General features: G+C 33.6%; 2 protein-coding genes across 4 annotated transcripts in view; both read left to right on the top strand.

Annotated features, from left to right (window-relative positions):
• mRpS9 (mitochondrial ribosomal protein S9) overlaps positions 1 to 24280 on the top strand; it is a 430030-nt gene that overhangs the window by 343283 nt on the left and 62467 nt on the right. The window lies entirely within an intron of this gene.
• LOC145663781 (uncharacterized) overlaps positions 1 to 24280 on the top strand; it is a 56697-nt gene that overhangs the window by 1099 nt on the left and 31318 nt on the right. The window contains exon 1 of one of the 2 annotated variants that reach the window (XM_081729878.1): positions 18381 to 18865. The exons of the other annotated variant lie outside the window; for it this stretch is intronic. The gene's annotated coding sequence lies outside the window, so the exon portion shown is untranslated. Of the gene's footprint in view, positions 1 to 18380; positions 18866 to 24280 lie in introns of those variants that run through there. 2 annotated transcript variants of the gene reach the window in all.

Here is a 24280-nt window from a genome sequence, read left to right as displayed (position 1 = left end):
GATGTCTATGTAAAAAATAATATCATTCCCTAAGACAGCAAAACGGGAAGCATTAGTGACTTAAACGAGGCCATTGAAAGTTGAGTGAAATGGTGTTTACAGAAAAGAGAGCAAATGTATTATAATATTCTTGTTTAACTGTTCTGAGGCCGAAAAAGTAGGTTGTAAGCATTGTCGGCCATGTTCAATATCTTATAATTAATTATAATACATGTATTACTAATCGTAATCATAGTTTTATGCTTAACATTTCTATACAGTCTAAATCAGTACTGTTCAACCTGGGGTACGCGAAGATGTTTTGGGGGGTACGTAATCCTAAAATAAGCATATCTCTAATGTTTATTCAATGATCGTAGTTGAAGACATTTTTTTCTTTCCTATTGGCGTCCCTGAAACAAGCTGAATCATCTTATTAACAGGTTAATTCTGAAGTTACTTTTAGTTTGTTTTTTTTTTTTAATTTTTAACATTGTCCTGAGTGCGAATTATCAGGGAGGATAAGGGGAAAAATCCCCCTCAGTAGAACTGGATGTCTTCCATATATTTTGGAATTTCCCATGTTATTTTTTTTTTCGGATGCACTTTATCACCCTGTAAATAGTCTTTTGATTGACACACTGATTATCCTTTTGTTGGGTGTCTCTATTTGTCTCCCTTTTTAATTAACAGAATATGTGTATTAAGTTTAATAAGTTCATTTCGATTTAATTTCCTTTTAACAGCTTCAGGGGTACACAATTGGATGGCGATCTATGTCTAGGGTACGCGAGAGAAAAAGGTTGAATAGCACTGGTCTAAATAATACCAGTATGTTTATGTTTTACCATGCAGAGTTTTCATATGAAGTTCATAAGTGGCATGTGTCTTTTAGAAACTAATGCTTTGAACGAAATACAGTGAAACCTGTCAACTTGGCCAGCTCTCTAAGTTGGCCACCTGCTTATCTTGGCCTAGTTCGTCTTGAACCTGCATTTTCCCATAAGACATTCGTTACTTACTACTCTATAAGTTGGCCACCTATATATCTTGGAAGTTGGCCACACTGAAACAATGTTTACCCTATGATGATAATGATAATTTTACCTGCGTATCTTGGCCACGCAAAATACAGTTTTGTTATTTTTCTTAATTCTTTCGAATTCCCATATGAGAGGCAGATGTTCTGTATTTGTGACTGGACACAGAGAAGCATAGAGTCGCACGATTTGTTCTTGGAGGTCAATGGCCAAAACACTACCCTCATAAAGGGGTAGTGAAGGAAGTTGTGAATAAGAAAAAGCACGTACGGGAATTCAGGAAATGGTTGTACGTATTTGTTTACCTTGTCCTTTTTGGCAAAACCATTAGCTATATCTACTCCTCTCATCAGTGGGGAGCTTTAGTAATTCCGGAAAATTCGTAAGGTTAAAACTAACCATCTCAATTGTCAACTATTGGCACCTGTCGGCTTGTCGGCGGAGTGTTTGAGATACCAATTCCCTCAAGATTTTCTCAAAACATCTTTTGCTCCGAGGGAAACACTTCTAGCTCATTAACAAGGGGTAGTTAAATACAATATTAGAATGTACATGTCTGCCAAAAAAAATAAAACAAATACGTCTAGAATGAACCACCATTCAGTAACAACTGAAAAGAAGTCATATAAATTGCATATGAATTTCTCAATTTATAACTTAGCTTTTCTTGTTTTGAATCTGAATAACTCAGTGTGCTATAATATCAATTTCAATAAACTGCGTACATACGCTTCTATTTCATGATTGTTTATGTTCAGTCCGAATAATCCAATGTACAAGATAAGTTTTCAGGAAGAGAAAGGTATGCACATATATTAAACATACTATAGTAATATTTTCTAGTACTGTATATTTTTATGATTACTCTATATACATTATTTATGAGTAGCTGTCGTGCCACTGCTTATTAAAATTTTACAATCAAGTAATACTAGAATTCCTATTCTGAAAATACACCAATCACACTTGTTTTCTGTAAGTTGGCCACCTGTTTAAGTTGGCCACTTTTCGATGGAACCGATGATGGCCAACATAGACAGGTTTCACTGTATATTGTGCAAATCCAGCTTCAGAATATTTCTTAATTCGAAAACTTGTATACTTCCTAGTATCCCATCTTATGCAACATACAGTTTCATAAACTGATGCTTAGGTTATTGACCTCTTGACCTTGATTTGTACAGTCTTCGGAAAATAAATATTCAGTTTTCTGTTGCAATCCTTCAGGATTATATACAAATGTATTTTCCCCTTAGTTTCATTATAATGTTCTTTATTAAAATATTGGATTTCAGAACATTCTTCTTAACGTTAGTTTGTTGTTATTTTAAAAAGAAAATAGTCCGAAAGGTTTAAATAATCTTGTAAAATTAAGATTTTTCAAATTCTCATATGTTTATCTGTGAGAATCAGTTACACTGAAAAAAAAATGCACTGTAACTTAGAATTATTTGAAAACTGTTGTGAACTTATTATAAGTTCATAGGAAATTATCCCTTGATATTTTTTCTTCTGTTCGTTTGCTTGTTAGTTTGTGTCAGTATTAATGTTAGTTATGATAAACCCGTAGTAGGTATAACTGAACTTCATAGCACAAACCCAAAAGTCGTAATATTTCAAAAAAAGTTAGCACGATATGAAATAGAAAATACAAATATGTCATCTGTAAAAGAAATATAAAGTCCGTCTTTTCCTACATTTAGGAGAAATATTTCCACATCTGATTTAAGCTCGTACAGCATACTTAACGTATTACCTTTCGACAACCAACAAACTTCGGTATGAAAAAGTAAAGTTTTATGTTCATCACTGAGGTCGTCACACAAAGCCTCAAGGAGACGAATATTCGGAGCATTTGACTTTACAAAATTAACAACTTTAATAGCCAATGATAATGCATGCTTCAGGTTATATGGTTAAGTGTTTGCAGCTAAGACTTACGTGTGAATTAAGCGTTGTGAACCGATACTTGTAGGATTTCTGTCTTTTGCTAACTTCATAAATCCAGACCGCGAACCTAACATTCCTGAGAGCTTCATGAGTACATATTCCTACAACTCTGTCCCAAGACAAATCATTTTCAACTAAACAGATACTGATGATAAAAAAAAAAAAAAAAAAAAAAACTTTGGATGATGTCTTCAATCTTTTTGAAAACAATATTTCTTCCATTAACCTCTTTTCATTTACAAACCGACAGCACTCTATTAGATGACAACACTGAGATTATGTCCGTAGAATCATTACACTGCAGGGCGAAAAATGGAGATTTTTTTAACCTCTCTAGCTACCCGATCTTTTAAATTCAAGGCCATTTCATTAATTCTACGTTTCACAGTATTGTCTGAAAAGGTTTTTTTTTTCTTCCCCATGAATAATTTTAGTTGTCTTAAATAAGCAAGGTTTGATAAGAGTCTCACCAATAGAATCAGTTGTTTTTCTTTATCTCTTACTATTACTTGTAGAAGAGAAAGTTCATATAATGCTTCTACCATCTTATTTTGCTCGTGAAAGATTCTAGAGTAGTCCAAATTCATAAATTTCGATTATTCGAAAAATTATTTGGTTAATTATTAGAAGAAATATTTAAACAAGGAATAGTTATTCGATGAATTATTTGAATAAGGAATAATTATTCGAACAGTTATTTGGATAACGAATAATTATTCGAGTAGGTATTAATTATTCGAATGGTGAAGATAAGGTTTCGAATTATTTATAACAACACATAAGCCTCTTCGCCATTGTTGTAGGTTCTCTTAATCGGAGTCCATTACTTCCAGTGACGGCTCCTGAAGATAGTCGCAGTCGGTAAAATTTAAATTTTGTCGGTACAAGATAAGTAAAAATTACCTAATGTAGCAAGAATAGTGCATTAGGTTAATATCTTTTCCTTAGCTTCTAGGAATAAAATTTTAATTTTTACCTATTACTAATTCCCTCAAGAGCCGCAACGGTTTACTCCCTTCATCACAATAGGTTTTTACCACTTTCGGTTTCAACAGATAAGTCGATACAGACCTCAATCTTGGGTCGCTGAATCTGTGTAAAAAAATAAACGCTTGTCGAAATCTGTTAGTGTTTTTGCTCTATAGAATTAAGTATTGAAACCGGAAGTAATATTAGCAAATTTCAACCATTTCTGGTTTCACTAGAGTGTTGCGGATGGTAATTTATGTTATCTTGAAACCCCTGGATCAACTGCAAAAAAAAAAAAAAAGTTTGTCGTTATCTATTACCGTTTTTGTTCTATGGCAATAAGCGTTGAAACCGGAAATTATTAATTCAAACCACTTCCAGTTTCCGTAGAATATTAGAATAGTCATGGTATGTTCTCTTGAAACGCTAAGTGAATTGCAAAAACACTTATTGATATCATTCTCTTACCGTTTCTCTTGTATTTCGATCAACGTTGAAACCAGAAATCGCTGATTTCTACCACTTCCGGTTTGAATGGAGGGTTAACGGACTAGATAGAACCTATTCTTATGACACTAAATCAATTGCAAAAAACTACTTCTCAATATCTTTTACAGATTTTGCTTTATGGAAACCACTATTGAAACCGGAAGTAATAGTAAACTTAAACCACTTCTGGTTTCGGTAGTGTGTTGAGATTGTTGACGATATGTTGTCTTGAGACGCTGATTTAATTTTTTAAAAAACCGCTTGACGCTATCTTTTACCGTTTTAGTTCTATGACAATAAATGTGGAAACCAGAAGTAATAGTAAATTTAAACCATTTCTTGTTTCGACAGATTGTTCGGGGTGGTGACGATATGTTATCTTGAGACGCGAAATCGATTGCAAAAAACGTCATTACCGTTTTAGTTCTGTGGCAATAAACGTTTAAACCGGAAATTATTCCAGTTTGAATAGAATATTAACGGAGGAAGTGAAACCTGTTCTTGGGACACTGAATCGATTGCAAAAACCGCTTTTTCGATATCCCTTACCGTTTTTCTCTGATATCTGTTGACAGACAGACAGACGGCCGGACAGACATACTTGTTCTATAAGACTTTCGACACTTTTGCGTATCATAGTTTAGAAGTCTAATAATAATAATCATGATAATTATTCTGCCCTTATTGGCAGGTCACTTGGCGCAACTGAGAAGCTTCCATACTATATTACAGTCTGTCTTCAGCTTATCTTTTTTCTTGTCTTTGCGTACGATTTTAATGGTTACAAATATTTTTTTAATTGTAATTTCATAATGACACATTATATTAGATGCAAAACGTAGGATTATATCGTTTCTTTTTTCCACATCAAGACGTATTTTTACCGATCCATTAAATAAATCATGAATAACAGTAGAGTAGCCAGTGTTTTTTCCTTGGGTTCGTGAGAAGCTAGAAATTGGAGAACTGAAATGAAATTATTAGGATGATTGGCAATAGGAGAAAGAATATTCGTATAAGATTATGGCTCGACTACCAGTCCATAAAACATTAATTACAACGTAAAGCATGTGATGTCTGATATCAAGGATCCCGATGTTTTACACGCATTTTAAAATAGACTTAGCATAATAATATTAAAAGAAAATGTGTTAGGATTATGTAGGTAAGTATAGCTGGAGCATTTTTTAGATACAAAGTAGAACTGCATTTCAAAATCCATCGAAATCCACTAATCCAGGAACATCAGACAATGATATCAATTTAGAAATGATTATTGACATTTCGTAAAATTCCATCTTATCGTCAGCTTAGTAGTTTCGGATCTGAAAAGCGGTAACGAAACGTTTAAGACTTCTGCAGCCTAGGGTATAAGGATGCTATTTCTATGAAATTTTTAAGCCCAACTTGAGATAGTTTCGAAAATCTGGAGAACGAAAAAAAAAAACTTTCAAGATTCTCCGTCCCTTCCCGCTTTCCCCCCCTATTTACAAGTCCCATCTATTAAAATTCCATCTTATCTGCAGCCTAGATTACAAGGAGATTATTGCTATAAAATATCGAGGTTCTTCGCCTAAGAATGTTTGGAGATCTGAAGGGTCATCCCGTACCAGTCGTCACAAAATTCTGACTTATATCAACGCAACGCTGTTGTATTACAACTGCTATATGGATTGGCCCAAACTAAATCGTAAATTTTGGGCTGAGTTAACGCAAACTATTACGGAATGACCCCCTGGTGATGAATAAGCCAGTGATTTACTCTTTTATGGCTTTTGTCATTTAAATTGAGTCACACTTGTCAACGGATGTGTGTGTATATAATTATTTCAGTGTGAAGACACAAGTTTTATCATGAATAAAGTTGCGACAGCGGAAGTGGTTTGGCAATTCTGGTTGTTATAGATCCACATTGTGTCCGATTGTAATCTAATCACCTCAGATGCACGCTTTGTATTTATTTATTTATTTATGTGTGTTATTATTGAAAAATCTCAAGGGCACAAATAGCTACGGAGTATGCCTGTGCACATGCCCACACTAATTAAATGGTTTAATTCTTTTCCCTCGTCATTTGTTATACATTCTAAAATTTTCTTGTCTCTAATTCTTCAATTCAGTGAAGTAATATTTTATGATATTTTTACTTGTAATACACTTAAAACCCAAGGGGTCTCGGATTCGATTCTCAGTGAAATTCTCCGCTTTGAATTTTGAGCACATTTTATAACTAATAGTTCTATTGTTCGTCAGTGATCAGCGAAATATTTCATTTGCTAAGAAAAGTAACTTAAAAAGATATGGCAGCTGCCTCAAAATCCTGTATATCAAATAGATATATCTATGCTGTAATTTTTAACATAGACATTGCCTTGCACGGGTATCGTAAATAACTAGTAACTGACATTAAGAATTTGTATTTTTACTTTTTGCAAAGCGTAACGTGGGTGTTTGACATTTAAACCAAGTAACGAATAACGTACTATATTTTCTGTAATCTTCCACGAAAGTAGTTTTGTAAGCGTAAGAATTTTCTGACAACATTTACATTTGTGCTTCCATCTGTTGTTCCTACATGCACAATGTTCCTTTTCATCGCCGACCATACTTCATTCCCTGCAATAATTTATACCACATTTAATTATCTTTCATAAATCATGTCCGTTTAATAAGAAAGGAAACTGGATATAAAACAACACCAATCGCGCGTTACTAAAATGACTTTTAATCATGCCAGGTAATTCATTTACTCCCTACCATTTTAATAACTTTCTCCAAAATGCTAAGTAGCACCAAATATGTGCAGGGCAGGTGTTAATGTTTTGCCGCCCCTCATTTACGCCTCTGCCTAAACGTAACTGCAAGTACAACGTTAAAACTGCACTTAACTTCAACCACTAATTCTTGAAGCCAATAAACTTAAAGGAATTATTACTTTTAGAGCGTTTACTCTCAGTTGAATCTTTTATTATTATTATTATTATTTTTATTATTATTATTATTATTATTATTATTATTAAACAACTGCTTTGTTTCCTTTTGCTTACTAAATTTTTGACCAAAGTGCGTCCCAAAGAATGTTGTGCCTCCAGACCCGTTCGCGCCTGTTGGTCCTAGTGCTAAATCCACCCCTGGCCATGTGTCAAAATTTACCGTAACTAGGGTAACACAGAACCATTGTGTTTAATTAACACAGCCATTTTATTTATTTATTTTTAGTGTTTGGAATAGGAAGGTTAGATAAAAATTTTATAGCGATCTTTTTTGTACTTGCAGTACTTTGATGGTTTTGAATACGATACTTACGCTGTTTATACACGTTCAAAGGAATATGTTTCAAGGCGCAAAAGTCTCGAATAAAATTGAAATCACTTGTACACGATCATAGAAGTATTGAATCATGTTTTATATACTTGTTGATAGGTGGAAGTCGATTGCAAGTGACTGTTTTAAAGAAGAGACTGCAAACATAGAAAACCAAGCGAAACAATGAGAATGTTATTAGGCCTATTTTATTTTTTATTTTATTTTGTTTATTTTTTTATTTTTATTAAATTATTTTTATTTATTTTCTTGCTACTTACCGTCTACATCTGTATCAGACTCTTCATTTACCTATTCGATATTCGGTACTGGTTAAGATTAGTCTATCATAAAAATTGTCATTTTACAGTTAAAATGAGTGAGTGCATATGAAAGAGGATTGTTTGAAATATTAATTTCCACTGTCGGATCGTTTTTGCACAATGTAGGAAATCAGTACTGTATGTTTGTAAGTGTAATGTTTGTAGTGTAAAACCATTACAAGGGCTATAGTAGAGATATGCGAGTGAATGCGATAGCAAGTGTTTGTTGCACTATTCTCGTTTATGCGCATACCCTCCAACCGTCGATGACGTGCTTGCTCCCTGCGGATGCACCAGACCCAGGTTGAGGTTCACTAACGAGGGCGGTGAACAGGTCTACCAAAAGGGAGTCTCATACAAATGTAAATGCGAATTGCATATATTGGTTTGAGTTTACTATAGCTTCCGGTTTCAATACTGGTTTCCATAGGGCAAAATCTGCAAAGGATGAGTAGTTTTTTTTTTTTTTCAATTGATTTTGCGTCACAAGAATAGATTCTATCTTCTTCGTTAATTCTTTATTCAAAACAGAAGTGGTAGAAATCAGGAATTACCGGTTTCAACATTTATCCATAGAACAAAAAGAATAGTAAATAGTAGAGATGCAAGGGCTCGGAAAAAACCCGGCTTTTTTGGAAAAAAAACTCGGTTTTTTCTGCTTCGCTTTTTTGCTTGGGAAATTTTGGGCTTTTTTGAAAATTCTGCTTTAAATTGATAAACCAGATTTTGTTTCGCTTCTCTACAACACAAAAAGTCATTTAATTAGTGGTTGATGCCGATAATGATATAAAACCTCGAAAATAAACCATGAATTTCAAACAGTTTTACTTCTCAACATATTTACATTATGAATTCCAAAGGATTAACCAATGTATATAATAAGATTTTTTTTAACCTCCTACATACAAAAGTAAGCAGGGTTGGCAAGAGCCATGGTTGTTTTTGAAAATGCCAAAAACCCGTTTTTTTTTGGGGGGGGGGAGTTTAAACTAGGCTTTTTTGGGTTTTAGATATTTTGCTTCATGTATTTATATTACATATTGACAGAAATAAGTTTGTTTCGCCTTGGTGTTATTATGCAATAACGGGGTTATGCTGGAAGAGGTCACATAAGCTTAAAGAAGTCCGGTCAGTAAATTTCTTAAATTGAGAAACTCCCGCAGTAGCCATCGGGAAAATCCCGTCATTACTCTAAATGTAAAACAATAACCGAAAAAATCCTGTTATTGCTTTGCATGTAAAATTTAAAGGTCAACGTATCATAATCAGTACGCTAAAACTGAGGTATTAAATTACAAATTTAGTGCGTACATATCATTGAAAGTACAATCCAAGCTAATGTTGGAAGCTACGTAGGCAATCGATAAATTTTGTCAATTTATATCAGTATATTTAAGCAACCTTGGCTTCTTTATAAAACAACAGGCATTCAGGCATGCAGAAATATACAATTTAGTTTCGTTTCGTATGTTCAGGTTTAACATCCTTACGTAATACCGAGGTTATCAAGGAGAAGACTCTCGCTTAAAGTGACATCCGAACCGCTACTTTGTTTACGCATGAAAGAAGGGTTGTGGTTCGACCGAGAATTGAACATGGGACACCTTGATTAAAAGGTGAAAAGGAAATAAAACTAATGCAGATGGTTTGATGTATGGAAACGTCACCATGAAGTTCACACGATTCGCATTTTTCGTACCTTTTTTTTCGGTTTAAACCAGTTGTTTATTTTAAAAAAAGGAAGAAAAACAGCTGGTGTAAACCAGCCAACCCTAAAAGTAAATACTTCTTTTAAAAAAATACTCAAATAAGTAGCAAAATTCTATGTAGTATTTTTACTTCAAAATATTCCATACCCTCTTTTTGGAACAAAATAAAATTAAAATAAAACATAAGAAAAATACTTAGATTTATATGATACACTTAAAGGCTGCACACCTAGAGCTTTTGGTTTTGTATATTCTTGAAATTCTACAGTTTTATATAAGCACCATCACGGTTTATTCAGTCCTCAAGTTTTCTGTATTTTTAATAAGAGGGATTGAACATGAAGGGTGTGAGATAAGAACATGGTAACCCATAATTTTACTATTTTAAGAAATTAGAAATTTTCAGCTGCACAATCCATTTTGAAAGTCGGAAAGCTGATTTTTCACATAAATCTATACATGAGGGATTAAACGAAGCAGTATGCGTTGCTGCCTATCTGATGCTGCGTAACTCAGCAATTGAAAATTTGTTAGTTACCATGTTCTTGGCTCACACCCTTCATATCATTATGGAACTCTCCCCACCCCACCAACACACACACACAAAGAAAGGACTACGGAATATATTTAAGTTAAGATAAATACAACTGCACAACAAACATGATTGACTGGAGCTTTTGCGCTTCTATCGAGAATTCAACTCAGCATTCGACCATTCTGACAAAACTTTTCTTCATTCCATCTATGAAGTAGAAATAGTGCGTGTACTGTGAGTTGGCTGACTTCATTTCTTATTGTTTTTAAATCGTTAATATTACTAATTACCAGCAGTGACGGTTTTGCGAGGGTTAGGGGGGGCGGTCTTTCGGACTGAAGCCTGTTCCCCAAAATTACGGAATGTCTAAAACAAACAAAATATCTATTAGTTATGCCTTTACTCATAAACTTTAAGCTGCCGTCAAATAAAAATTACGAATGTTTAGAAAAACTAAACATTAGTAAGAAAAAAACCCTCCCAAAATACTTTTCTAAATCCGCCACTGATTCTCAGTATAAAATGATCTTCAATGTTGTATCCGGAAGATTATCGCTAAATATGTAAACGAAACGAAATACAGTATTAGTTATGCCTGTACTCATAAACTTCAAGCTCCTTACAAATAAAATTAGGAGATTTTAGAAAATGAAACAATCAGAGAAACCCGTCCCAAAGTACGTTTCTAAATCCGCTACTGATTATTTGCATAAATTAGTATTCAAGGTTGTATCCGGAAAATTATTGCTAAATCGTTGCACAGCTACAGTATAACAGAAATGTGGAAGTACGGTTAGACGGATATATTGAAAAACGTACGCTTTGACGGATATATAGAAAAACGTAAGTTTAACTTCTGCGTTAGAAGCTAGAGTACTAAGCTCTTAGAAATGAAACAGACGACAAACTGAAATGATATCGAGAAGAAAAAATGTCGATAACTCAAAAGTTAAAATAAAGTTAAATAGCCTCTAAAATTGCCCTCAAATACTACATTCTTCATGTTAGCTTTAATTCGTAAAACATGTGCTCCATCCATCTTGATGGTGAATTTTAGAGCGAAATATGGCATTTAGGTCTGGAATTCTTATCTAAGTATAGAATATACTATAAGAAAGCTATTTAGATAGAAAAATCATGAAAATGAAAAAAGCCAAAATTTCCAAAATTCTCGCTTTTTTTCCAAAAAAGCCGGCTTTTTATGTGAAAAAAACCATCGATTCAAAAAAGCCGGCTTTTTTGCATCTCTAGTAAATAGTGGCAAGCGTTCTTTTGCAATCAATTCAGTGTTTCAAGAAAATATAAATTGCCATTCGTAACGCACTAATGAAACCGGAAGTGGTTAAAATTTGCTAGTACTACTTCCGGTTTCAATACTTAGTTTTGTAGGGTAAAAACGGTAAGTGATTTCGAAAAGCGTTTATTATTATTATTATTATTATTATTATTATTATTATTATTATTATTATTATTATTATTATTATTATTATTATTATTATTATTAACAGATTCCGTCCCAAGAATGAGTTTTGTGTGGACTTTTAATTGTCTGTTGAAACTGAAAATGGTGAAAATCTACCATTATTCGGTTACAATATTGATCAGGATAAAACGGAAGTTGGTAACTACTTTTTATTTTTTTAAAATGGATTCAGTACCGCAAGAATGTTTCACCTCTGATTTAATTCCTCTATTGTAACCGGAAGTGATGGTTAAATTAGCACTTCGAATTTCAATATTCATCTCCATGGAGCAAAAACAGTCTACAGCGAGTAAAGGTATTTTGATATATATTCAGCGTCCGAGGAACGGATTCTATCCTTGATCTTATTCCTCGGTTGGAATTTGTAGCTGTGGATGTACTACTTCAAGTTTGAACATTGAATTCGCGTAGTTTGTAAGTTTACTATAGTTTTACACTGTGAAACGAAACTCGCTTGTTATTATTACAGTTTTAGTGTATGTAGTTATGACAAACAGACAAACCCACCAACAACATCAGCAATTCATGAATTCATGTGAGGCTGCCGAATTGAAACGCAGAGACTAAATGATTAATCATTAAAGAAAAAAAAACTAGAGATTACTGCAAACGAGGCATTCATTCAGCGTCATAAAGGCAACTGAGGAGCTACTGTGATGAAGGAAGTAGCCAGCCGCGGCTCTTGAAAGACGTTCTAACCGATAAAAATTAAGATTTTATCCCTAAAGGCTAAGTAAGTTAAATTTAACTAGTACACTATTATTGTGTATAACCGTCAGTTCGTTGTATATGTAATTTATGTAATTACTTATACATAGAAAATATGGTTATTTAGGTTCACTTCTTTAAAATGTACTGTATGCTAAATATTTAACGATAAATTTATCTATTACCCATATAATAATCATATAATATTTGTCTTCAACGTTCTGGCTTATAACTCTTCGTTATTCTAACATTTTAGACTGAACTATCATTTACAAAAAATGTCTTTTTAGTAGTAAATATTATCATCCTATTGCCATAGGAACAAGAAAATAAAAGTTACTAGAAATAAGTCGCAAATTACAAATCACTCTTAAACTTTTTTCTTTTTCGCTCTTTCCTACGTTATGCAATATTCATATTGAGCACCTTTTGCCTTAAAAGTTAGGCGCGTATTACACTATTGTTACATAAAATGGTACTCGAACTATGGGATTTGTTAAGTTGGAGAGCCCTGTATAAATTAACAAAGAATCCTGAACCGTAATATAGAAATAATATTTTTTATATATATAATGCCCACTTATTGAATGGCCCTCAAACATAATTATGATACATTAATATCCTATTTTCTCATTTCCATATTACAATTATTATTCAGTATTTCATATATTTATTATATTCAAATTTAAAATTACATTTCAATTATTTACATGAAAGCACATTTGTAAGTACACTTTATAAATTATAATTAATAACTTGTCCGTAATTGTTTTCTCAATTAGACAAAGAGACGCGGAGGACGTCCAGGTCATTTGGCGATTTCAATGGCAGTATGCACGACATTTTGTAGTACTTTCTAAGTTATAAGATGCTATGTTCTCCAAACGTTTATAAATTGACTTTAAATACTATATAGCGTGATTTGTTAATTATGTGCATAATTAAAATTAATGTTGTAACTTGATATAGTGTTGCAGTTGTTTATTGAGTTTGTGCTGTTAAGTTTATTTAAGGACATGTATATAACATAATATAGAAATTAAAGCGAGAAAGTAGGATTTTATTTGTAAATTCCCATTTTTATTTTGCTTTACAAGGCCATGTAGTAATAACTTCCATTTGTAATTTTCATAAGTATGTTGTTGCTTAATGTAGCAATTATTATAACGATGCATAAGCAGGTGTATTTGTCGTTTTTTTATGGCTAAATTATTATAATTAGTTATTTGTGAAGAATAAAGAAGTAGAAATTAGTTTAATTTGCTCTTTTGTCAATGATACTGTATATAACTGAAACTGAAGGGGGGGGGGATATCATGTTTTTTTTTTCTAAAGTTAACATCGTACATACGTTTAAAATTGCGTGAACTAAGGAACGAATCCAGGATATGAATGGCGCTTATTCTGGTGCTTGTGGTCTGTAGTACGATCCCCGGCCAAGTAATTTTGTGGTTTAAAAAAATCGTGTTCGTGGGTTTTTTCGGTTACTGCCGTTTCCTCCCACGTTCCCATTTCACCAATTTTTCCATCATCATTCGTTTGCCTTAGTCATCGTCTTCCTTAGCCAAAAGGGCACCATCGTAGGATGTTAAACTGAAAGATTTTCGTTTCCTTCCACATTATCATACCACCGATTCTTCCAACATCATTCATTTGTCTTATTATCCGTCTCTCTTAGCCTAAAAGGTATAATCGTAGCACAATAAACTGAATCCAGGATGTCTTAATTTTTAACAGATCACCATATGGTGATTCAAGAAATCTATTATTTGATATACCTACATATGACAGTATATATATATTTTTTTATTTGGATTACTTATTATTACCAAAGATTTTATTTGCTTATAGAATGTCACAAACAAAATTATGAAAGCATGAAGAATGTATTTTTTCTTATGTAAAATAAAAAAACAACGAGAATACTGCTACATTGAAATTGATATGGAATTTTATTACTCCGAGGAATAAGCATTAAAGTTCAAATATTGTTTTTCTTGACATTTATTTCTTGTTTTTTTCGTAACTAGTGAGCACGCTTGTTCCTCTTTCAACTTGTTCCTTTATACGTTTGTTGAGAGTTATAATTAAATTTTTTTCTACGCTCCCTGCCTCATTTTTTAAACTTCATTATTTCTAGTAAATAACTTAAAGGTTGTAAAGAATATCAAAATGGCCCACTTTCTAAAATTACTGTATTGTTTGTTATCTTTGAGGTATTTACAATAAATAAAAGGAATGGAGAAAAATATACTTGTAAGTTGCAAGTTGTATGTTGCTTTAAATGTGTTGTTTTCTGCAGAAGAGCCAGTCATCTTTCAAGGTTCAGCAAAGAAGCCCAAGAATTTTTTTCACATGAAATATTGGGGTAACTGAAAATATTTAACTCAGAGCATCAGATAATAGAGACTGTTAGGGATGCACACGAGACGATACATGTTTCGAATATCTTCTCGTCCATCTCAAAAATGAATGAAATTCGAGTCGAGACGCACTTTGTGGAATCGAGATAAGACATACAAGTGCCTACACGAGACGACAGATAAAGTGTGTCGTCTTGTCGCGAAGAAACTTAGTCTAATTTGAAAATACATTTCGGAAGAAGGGTTTGGAGCCAACACCAATATTTATATGATTTAAAAGGTTAGAGAATAACTATACTTTTAATGGTTAACTTCTCAGAATCAAGCTTTATTAATTATGTTGACGTGTGGATATTTTCTATAAGATAAATGCATAATAATACACATTTAAGTACTATTGTTTTTAAGTTATTATTAAAATATCGATATGAATTGGGTGTGTGAACAGAACCTTGATCAAATTCTGTGTACGCCACTAGCATATATATATAGGCTTAAAATTTCGTTTTCAGGAAATATTCAAGCATTGAGATTAATTAGTTAGTTGGTTTAAAATATCGACAGCAGATGAGGCGTGACGCTTGAGCCTACATCTTTACATGGAATGCGAGCCACATGAGCTAACACCAGAAATCGAAGCCGGGTCTAGGGTAACCATAAAACCACGATGAGCTCTGTATCAACATAGAATGTAGATAAATACACTAAGTGTATTGAGTGCATACGGTAGTGCAAAAGCTGCGACATTGTAATCGCATAGCCTCATCGAACTTATTTGTGTAAAACAAACTGAAAAATAAACACACTGCTGAACAAGACTGCACTTATTTAATAAAAAACACATTTACACGTGACGTTTCGATCTTCTAGCCAAGATCCTCAACAGATACACTCCTCATCAGACTCAGTAGTGTACGTCTGTTGAGGATCTTGGCTAGAAGATCGAAACGTCACGTGTAAATGTGTTTTTTTATTAAATAAGTGCAGTCTTGTTCAGCAGTGTGTTTATTTGAACTACTAAACTTAACTAACTAATGTTTTTGAGATCATTTTTGTCCTTCTTTAGTTCGTTATTTAAGCCAATGAAATCATAATTGAATTGAATATTTATTCTTTTAGAATAAGGAGCATATTGGCAAGATAAACTATTTCACTAAGTGACACTTTCTAAGTAAATAAGTACTAAATAATTAGGTAGAAAAATTATATTTTTTTTTCTTTCGCAGTATATTAACAGATATGGTAAAGTGTGAACTTTTTAAGCACAAGCATGAAAATGTTATTAGAGATAAAAGATGTGTTGAACTCAAAGTCAGACATCCCAAAAATAAAGAAAAATGTTGCCTTTTCAGCTGTCCGTTCTGTTGTCCGAATGTCAGTTGCTTTCGTTATAACTTGTGAGATTTGCTTATGTTGATCAGAATATTACCATTTTCCCACTTTGACTTTCATTGTATGTTTTACCTAATATTATCTTTTATTTTTGTTTCGTCTAACGAATTTCGAGACGATATGAATATATTTTCGAAACTAAATTTTTCTCGAGACAAGACAATCTTATTTCATCTCGTACGCATCCCTAGAGGATCCAATATATCATAGAGAGCATGTGGTAGGACTTGATTCTTTTTGATCGGAGCCCATGTTTTGCCCACTTGGACCTGCTGGCAGTGACCACGCTGGGAGGGAGCAAGGGGTTGAGCTCCCTTCCCCCCACCGTGGCAGGGGCCGTATCCCAGACATAATGTATTGTACTGTCATCAAGTAATATAAAACTTTTGTTTTCAGTATATGGAAAAATAGCTGTTTCCCCCAAAATGTCTGCCCCTTCACTTGACCCCTAAGAAATTAAAGCTGGCGTCGTCACTGCCTGCTGGTCAAGCCAAATTTAATCAAGCTTGCAGTAGTGTTTTGTTCTCATTATTTTTGAACAAATAATTTTATCAGCGTTATTTCCAAGAAAGGTTATTATGATAAAAATTATTTTGAATGTCATATCTCCAGCATGGCCAAAAGACTTTCTGAAAACGATCATGATACCGATGGCTAAGAAATCGAACCCAAAGAGATGTGAGGATTATAGAACTATTAGTCTCATATCTCATGCAGCTAAAATTCTGCTCCGAATACTGAACAGAAGGTTATATGAAAGAACAAATAAAGAAGTTGAGGAGGAGCAGTTCGGGTTCAGAAGAGGCAAGGGCACAAGAGATGCAATTGGATTATTAAGGGCGATCGGTGAAAGATTTATAGAAAAAGGGAAAGAGGTGTATGTTATATTTATTGATCTTGAAAAGGCTTTTGACCGCGTGAATTGGGAATTGTTGTTGGGAGTTCTAACGAAGATAGGGTTGGAATGGAAAGATAGAAGATTTATAAGAAACTTATACATGAACCAACAAGTAAGTGTTAGGATAGGGGAAGAACTGATGGAAGAGAGTGCAATTGGAAGGGGAGTTCGACAAGGATGCTGCCTCTCGCCAACACTATGTAATGTTTATCTAGAAGAGATAGTGAAAAAGAGTTTACATGATGATGATGGTATTTCGGTAGGAGGTAGAATGATTAGATGCATAAGATTTGCAGATGATATGGCGCTTCTTGCAGAATCTGAAAAGAAAATCAATAAAATGTTAGAAAAAATGAGAGGGCTTTGAAGAATATGGGATGAAAATAAATGTTAGAAAGACAAAAGCTATGGTGATTGGAACGAAGGGGTCTGTGTCAAATATAAAAGTAGGAGGGGAGAAAATAGAACAAGTGAATAGTTTTCGATATCTGGGTAGTATTCTTAGTAATAACATGAAGTGCGAACGTGAAATAAAAGCAAGAATAGGAATGGCGAAAGAAGCCTTTAGGAGGAAGAAAAGTCTGTTTTGTGGGACCTTGAATAAAGAGTTGAGAAAAAGACTTACAAAATGCTTCGTGTGGAGTGTTGTACTGTATGGGGCGGAAACGTGGACATTACGTAAAGGTGATGAAAATCGACTGGAAGCCTTCGAAATGTGGGTGTGGAGAAGAATGGAAAGAATTAGTTGGGTCGAGCGCAAAACGAATGAGAGAGTGTTAGAAATGGTGGGTGAGAAAAGAACACTTTTAGATATTATTAGGAAGAGGAAGAGAAACTGGTTGGGACATTGCCTAAGTAGAGATTGTATTATGAGGGACGTCCTAGAGGGTATGGTGTCGGGAAAGAGAGGGAGGGGGCGAAGGAGACTACAATTAATGGATGATATAAAAACAGAAAAATCATACGCCAAGACTAAGAAGGTAGCGGAGGACCGAGGAGCATGGAAGCTTCTGAGCTGCGGCAAGTGACCTGCCAATAAAGGCAGAATACCTATGATGATGATGATGATCTCCAGCATGTTCGACCTTCGAACTTCATTGAGTCCTTGGAAATCAGTGAAGTGAATGTTCGACGATTAAAAACTACTGTTTACTAGTACTCTTTACGAAGTCCTTTATAAGTGCATTATCTATTCTTCTGGATAAATAATACAAATGATATTTGAAGGCAATGTTCGTCGCTACAATCCATTTGAAATTCTTTATCATGCCGTAGAGCATCAATGAAGTTTGCTCATGCTGATGAATCACTACTGTTCTGAGTTAGAGAAGAAGAGAAATTCTTTGTGAAACTCTTGTTCTGAAATCTCTTCCTGCTATGTATTTCTTTAATTTTGTCTTGTTATCCTGTATCTAAAGGATACGGAAGGGTTAGTCTAGAATTAGTGTCTTGTAGATAGTGGGTGGACACTCCTTGCAATCTTTGAAATAAGATTTTATTTACGTTCTCTTGAAAAGAAAAGGCAATCGTGACAACACTTCAGTGACCTTCCTCTGATTTCGTTCGCACGCTTGAGTTCACTGACAGAGTGAGGAAGTGAATGCCGTTACTTTTTTGTGTACAGTGAGTGCAGTTAGCCAGTGACTAAACCCGTCCACTCTCTTGAAAACTTGCGTGCATGTGTTTGTGGGTGTGTTAAGTATTATTCTTTCGGAAATGCTTTGGTAAGTTACTCTAAAAATTTGTTTCCTTCCATTAACTAGGTTCGTTGTTAAATCATGTTTTTTCTCAAGGCTTTTTCTTTGCGTTCAGAACTTAATATGAATTAATCAAATATAGGCGCCGATTTTTATGTTTTCAATGGATCCTTACGCTTCGTTACTTATAAGTTAAATCACAATTTCTCGTATTCAAAGTTTTTAACAGGGGGCCGTGGTGGCTCAGTGGTAAAGCGTTCACCTCTGGTGCGTGGGGTCCCTGGTTCCATTCCCGCTCAATCCAAGTGAACTTTGTGGTGGACAAACATCGTGTGCGTGAGTTTTTCTCAGAGTTCTCCTCCGTTTCCTCCCACTTTCTTCATTTCACAATTTTATTCATTTCTCATCATCACCGTCTCCTTTAGCATAGTCGGCATAACAGTTGGACGTAAAACTCAAAGGTTTCATTTCATTTTCAAAGTTTTTAACAAATCAAATACAGCAGTGGTTTGTAACCTGAGGGCCTCACTCTGAGATGCGTGAAAGACTATCAAAGGGAAAAGGGTTCTATCATTAAATGAACTGTGCAATATATTTTCAAACTGCAAGGGCATGCATTTTTAAAAATCACAATTATGTTAACTTTGTATTGTGCAAAATTCAAACGAAACATTTGAGATTTTTTTTCATTACAAATGCGTTTAGTAATATTGCCCAAAGGAAAGAGACAGAAAAAAAAATATTAAAATAATAGCAAGTAGAATCAAACTTATAAAACATTTAAAAATAATTTGAGTGAAAAATGAAAATGACTAAACTCTCTTCTAATTTACATAATAAGGCTACCTGTTTTTAAAGAATTTTAGAAGCAAAAAGTATCAAACTCCAAATTATTTAAAGAAATGACTCTACAAACTTACAAACTTGCTTTTGATTACGGGTTATTATTCTTGTTATATAATATTAGCTCACATTAGATAACGATTTCGAAATTAATTCCATCGCTAAATTCAATGGGTGCTGAGTACCATTAGAAATCTCCAATGGGTGCTTGAGCTCTGGAGCACCTATCCAATAAATAACAACGATTTCACACACTCATTTTGTTTTTCACGTTAAACTCACACTCAACTCAACTCAACTCATTTTGTTTTTCTTAAGTTCAGAGTTATTTGAGGTCTGTTTTCTTTTCTTCTCTCAAGCATTTTTATGCCAATTTTATTTTTAACCAATGCAAATAACCGAAGAGAGCATAATCCTAACCTTAATTCAATGTATAGTGTTTGTCAGGCTAGTATGGTTAAGTTTCGAGTCCTACTCACAGTACTAATATATGCTAATTATTCTACAGGCTAAAATTACGTGATTTTCAGTTACGTTTTATTTTATTTAATCGACGAACACACAATCAAATTGGTCGACTCCGACATTTGAGCACAGAACCAGTTACTAGGTAAGCACCAGTTCGCTGAGCGTTACAGGATGTAAGATTAATTATATTTATGCATTTAAAAATCTGGAGTGCGATTATTAATATAAACTTGAATATGTGTAGAACGGCTTTCTGAATATCTATATTCTGCTTTTCTTTGGGCAACATGTTTTTAGAGCCATCTTGCTTATATTCCTGAACAAATTATATTTATTACTTGCTATATAACCATTCAGAAAACTGCTTAGTATGTCGGAACATATCCTTTCTAAAATATTTTATGCTAGATTGAATATACGATTTCGCAACTTTTAATCCAACATTTTTTAATCGGATAAATTTGTAATCATTCTTTATAATGTTTTCTTTTGAAGGTTTAGTTTCCATGCATGCTATCGTTTGTGTATGTGAGGCCTACTTATTTAGTCATGTGGTGTTCCTACGAAATATGTAGGACAGAAACTTGGCAGTAGAATTCTTGCTGTGCTAGAATAAGGAAATATAATTAAGTTTAAATTATTTGTACCTTATTTTGTACGTGCGATGTAAAGACCATTTTACGCAATTTTTTTTCGTAAATACGTGAAACTTAATTTTTCTAATCCTTGTCCTTCCTTCAAGGTCATGGAGAAAGAATATTTTACCAGAGGCTGTTGTAATTATGGCCACTGACAAAGAGAAAGTTTCCGGGTCTAAAAGAAACAAACAAAACAAAAAACTTATTTTATGTAAATTTAGTACTATTTTGGAGGTGGCTAATAAACCACAGGATATAGTTATGATTGAAAGTAGTATTTCCTACGAGACGAGAAAATTCTCGTCTTTTCTCGAAAACAAAACGAGAAGTCCTACTTTTTTTTAAAACATTCAAGAAGGAGACTAGCGATCTTTCGAGTCTCAAAAGAAATAGTAGTTCATCCACGTTTTAGATCACAAACTCCGCTGTTATGTTAAATGATTCATAGTTTTTAAAAAATGATAGAGTGATTGTAGGAACATCACAACATACAGGTCCGTATTTAGGTAAGTGTTATTCTGTGCTCGAGCACAGGGCGGCAGAATTTAGGGGGCGAAAAAATTTTGGAATTCTTTTAAGATTCATAATAAAGTAGTATTTAAAACTAGTAACTCGCACAGTCCCGCGCAAGGGCGAGAAAATATGTTAACTTGTTTAATTTGCTCTTATTACAGTCGTTACTAATTAGCAAACTTATCTGATTATTTTTAAGAAAAAGTCATCCTCTCTCACCCCCACCCCCAAGGGGTAAGGATGAACTTGAACATCATGAAAACTCATACCGTTAAACTCAGCGACCTCGAAAACTATGAATTGAACACTAATATCTGTCGTTTTCGATTACTTTTAAAATCCTGCCCCTCCCTGGGGAGTGGAGTATGACTTTGAAGTTGAATCGGATTAAAACTGTCACTTTTCATCTTAGCGACCCCAAAAACTGTGAATTCAACTCTAATATTGGTCGTTTTCGGGGGGAAGAGGCAAATTTTGTGCGGGGGGCGGCAAATTATTTTGAGCACATCGGCGCACAATATATAAATACGGCCCTGACAACATAAGAACATTTATCAACGTTTTAAGATATACAAGTCATTACACAATATACTACAATAATGAATATGGTTCAAATGTTATTTTCATACCCTTTGTCTACCTGCTATGACGCGGATGAATTCAGCCAAGATCTAGATGAAATTAAGCCAAAAAAAATCAATTCATAAATTTTGTACATGGATTTAAAAACGAGACAAAAAAGAATTCTTCACAATGAGACGAGACTTCAGCAAAGAACGACACTACAAAACGTTACAACGTTACTTCCCGTCTTTTGGACAATGTTAGTTCTGAGCAGATTGTGATTTTAAAATTTTGAGATGCGTAATACGTATATAGTAAATATTTGTTATACCACAATGTATGAGAAGAGAAGATATTAAGACCTTCAGTCGCTGTACGTGCGGTTTCGTGAATTTTTGTTGAGTCTTTCCTTTTGAATTGATAATAATGTTTCCCATGAGTCATGTTGGTTAAAACAATTTATAACCCTCATTACACTTAAAAGTGTGTCGCTACCAACCTTTAATGTGAAAAGATGTGGGAAAAAGCATATATATATATATATATATATATATATATATATATATATATATATATATATATATATATATATATATAATATGAAAGTCGTATCATTTTAAAATATTTTCAATAGTACGTAGTTTAAATATGGGAAGTGTTGTAAAGGAGAACAATTCGTTGAGTGACAAAGTTCCTTTTCATAGATTGTGTTCAGTCTAGTTTCTTTCTTCCTGCAAATTTTCTTTGTTTGAATTTAATTTTTCCCCTTTGTGTCCTTCCTTCATATTTTATCTTTTTATTAAGAATATATCTATTTATCTATATAGTATATATACACAGGGTGTTTCAAAATAACACCAACAACGTTTGGAAGATGATTCCTAACAACAAGATAAGACAAAAAGTATGGTGCACAAATGCTTCTTTTCGGAGTTATAGGCTACCGAAAACATGAAAAAATGAAATTGAAAGGCCCTTAAGTCCACAACTGTGAAACCTGTCGTAGTCGGGTCAAGACTTCATTTAGGAACTAGTATGTGCCCTATCCAAATATCTATGTTTCAGAATCCTGCGGTTCTTCCGCAACAATTTTCATAGAGGTAGTTGATGAGTACTTCAAATTATATGCTCTTAGCCAAACTCCGTCTTTAAAAATTGTTGCGTGAGTACCTTAGGATTCTAAAACAAGTATTTTTGAAGAGGGCACATATTAGTTCCTAAGTGAAGTCTTAACCCGATAACGGTAGGTCCCATAGTTTTGGAATTATGGACCTTTAAAGTTCATATTTTCGGCAGCCTGTAACTCCGAAAGGAAGCATATTTGCACCCAGGTTGGTCTATACTTTTGGTCTTATCTTGGTGTCAGGAACCACCTCCCGAACGTTGTCAGTGTTGTTTTGAAACATCCTGTATATATATATATATATATATATATATATATATATATATATATATATATATATATATATATATATATATATATATATATATATATATATACAGAAACATCTGCATCATGCAAAATTGCATTGTTCGAGGTCTATTTACAATGGATTTAATTGAATTGGAATTGTTCATCACATAAACAATTTTGTAGAAAAGAAAAAGTGTTATTTTTATACACTAAATCTTAGAGAAAATCCTTTTGAACATATAGAATATTCTGCATATTTCTTCAATTATAATTAAACATGAAGTTCACTTTTACGTCCCACGTTTATGTCCTATATACTACAACTAATGGATAATTATGCCCACTAGATGGATAATTAATGAAAGTGAACAATTATAGAAGGAAATAATTAGGATGAGAAAGTTTGATAAGATACAAGTTCCCGAGAAAATCCAGACATGATGTTATCCGCCACAAATTCACGTAGTCTAAAACAGGGGTTCTTAACGTTTTCCACTGACGTAACATCGAAGCATATTAACTACTAATACCATCATAAGTCGTACATATTATTAACAGTGGCTCGCGTGCCACAGATTGTGAAAAATGGTCTGCCGAACCAGGGACCCTCACACAAAGGGTGAGCGCTCAACCACTGAGCCACCGTTCTCCTATTCGATTTTAGTTGATATCGTCATATCACAATTCAGTTCTCATTTCGCTTCCCATATATATATATATATATATATATATATATATATATATATATATATATATATATATATATATATATATATATATATATGCTACTGCGTTTGCTTTTGTTATTTTAAAAATTGAATTGTCAAACCTATGGATGAGTGTAGTAACCATCTTTTCCGCTCTCAACCTAAGTGAAGGGTTCCAAACAATACATCTATAGGAGAAGGCATAGACTGGTGTGTTTCACTTTATTTTCATGTAAATACGTTTACCGTCTATTTAGTGTTTAAAGATCCTTCTTTGGGAAATTTAAACAAAAAT

The sequence above is a fragment of the Thermobia domestica genome, chromosome 1, assembly GCF_964235325.1.
Source record: "Thermobia domestica chromosome 1, izTheDome1.hap1.1, whole genome shotgun sequence".
Classification (NCBI taxonomy): domain Eukaryota; kingdom Metazoa; phylum Arthropoda; class Insecta; order Zygentoma; family Lepismatidae; genus Thermobia; species Thermobia domestica.
This window is presented reverse-complemented; position numbering and strand designations above follow the sequence as displayed.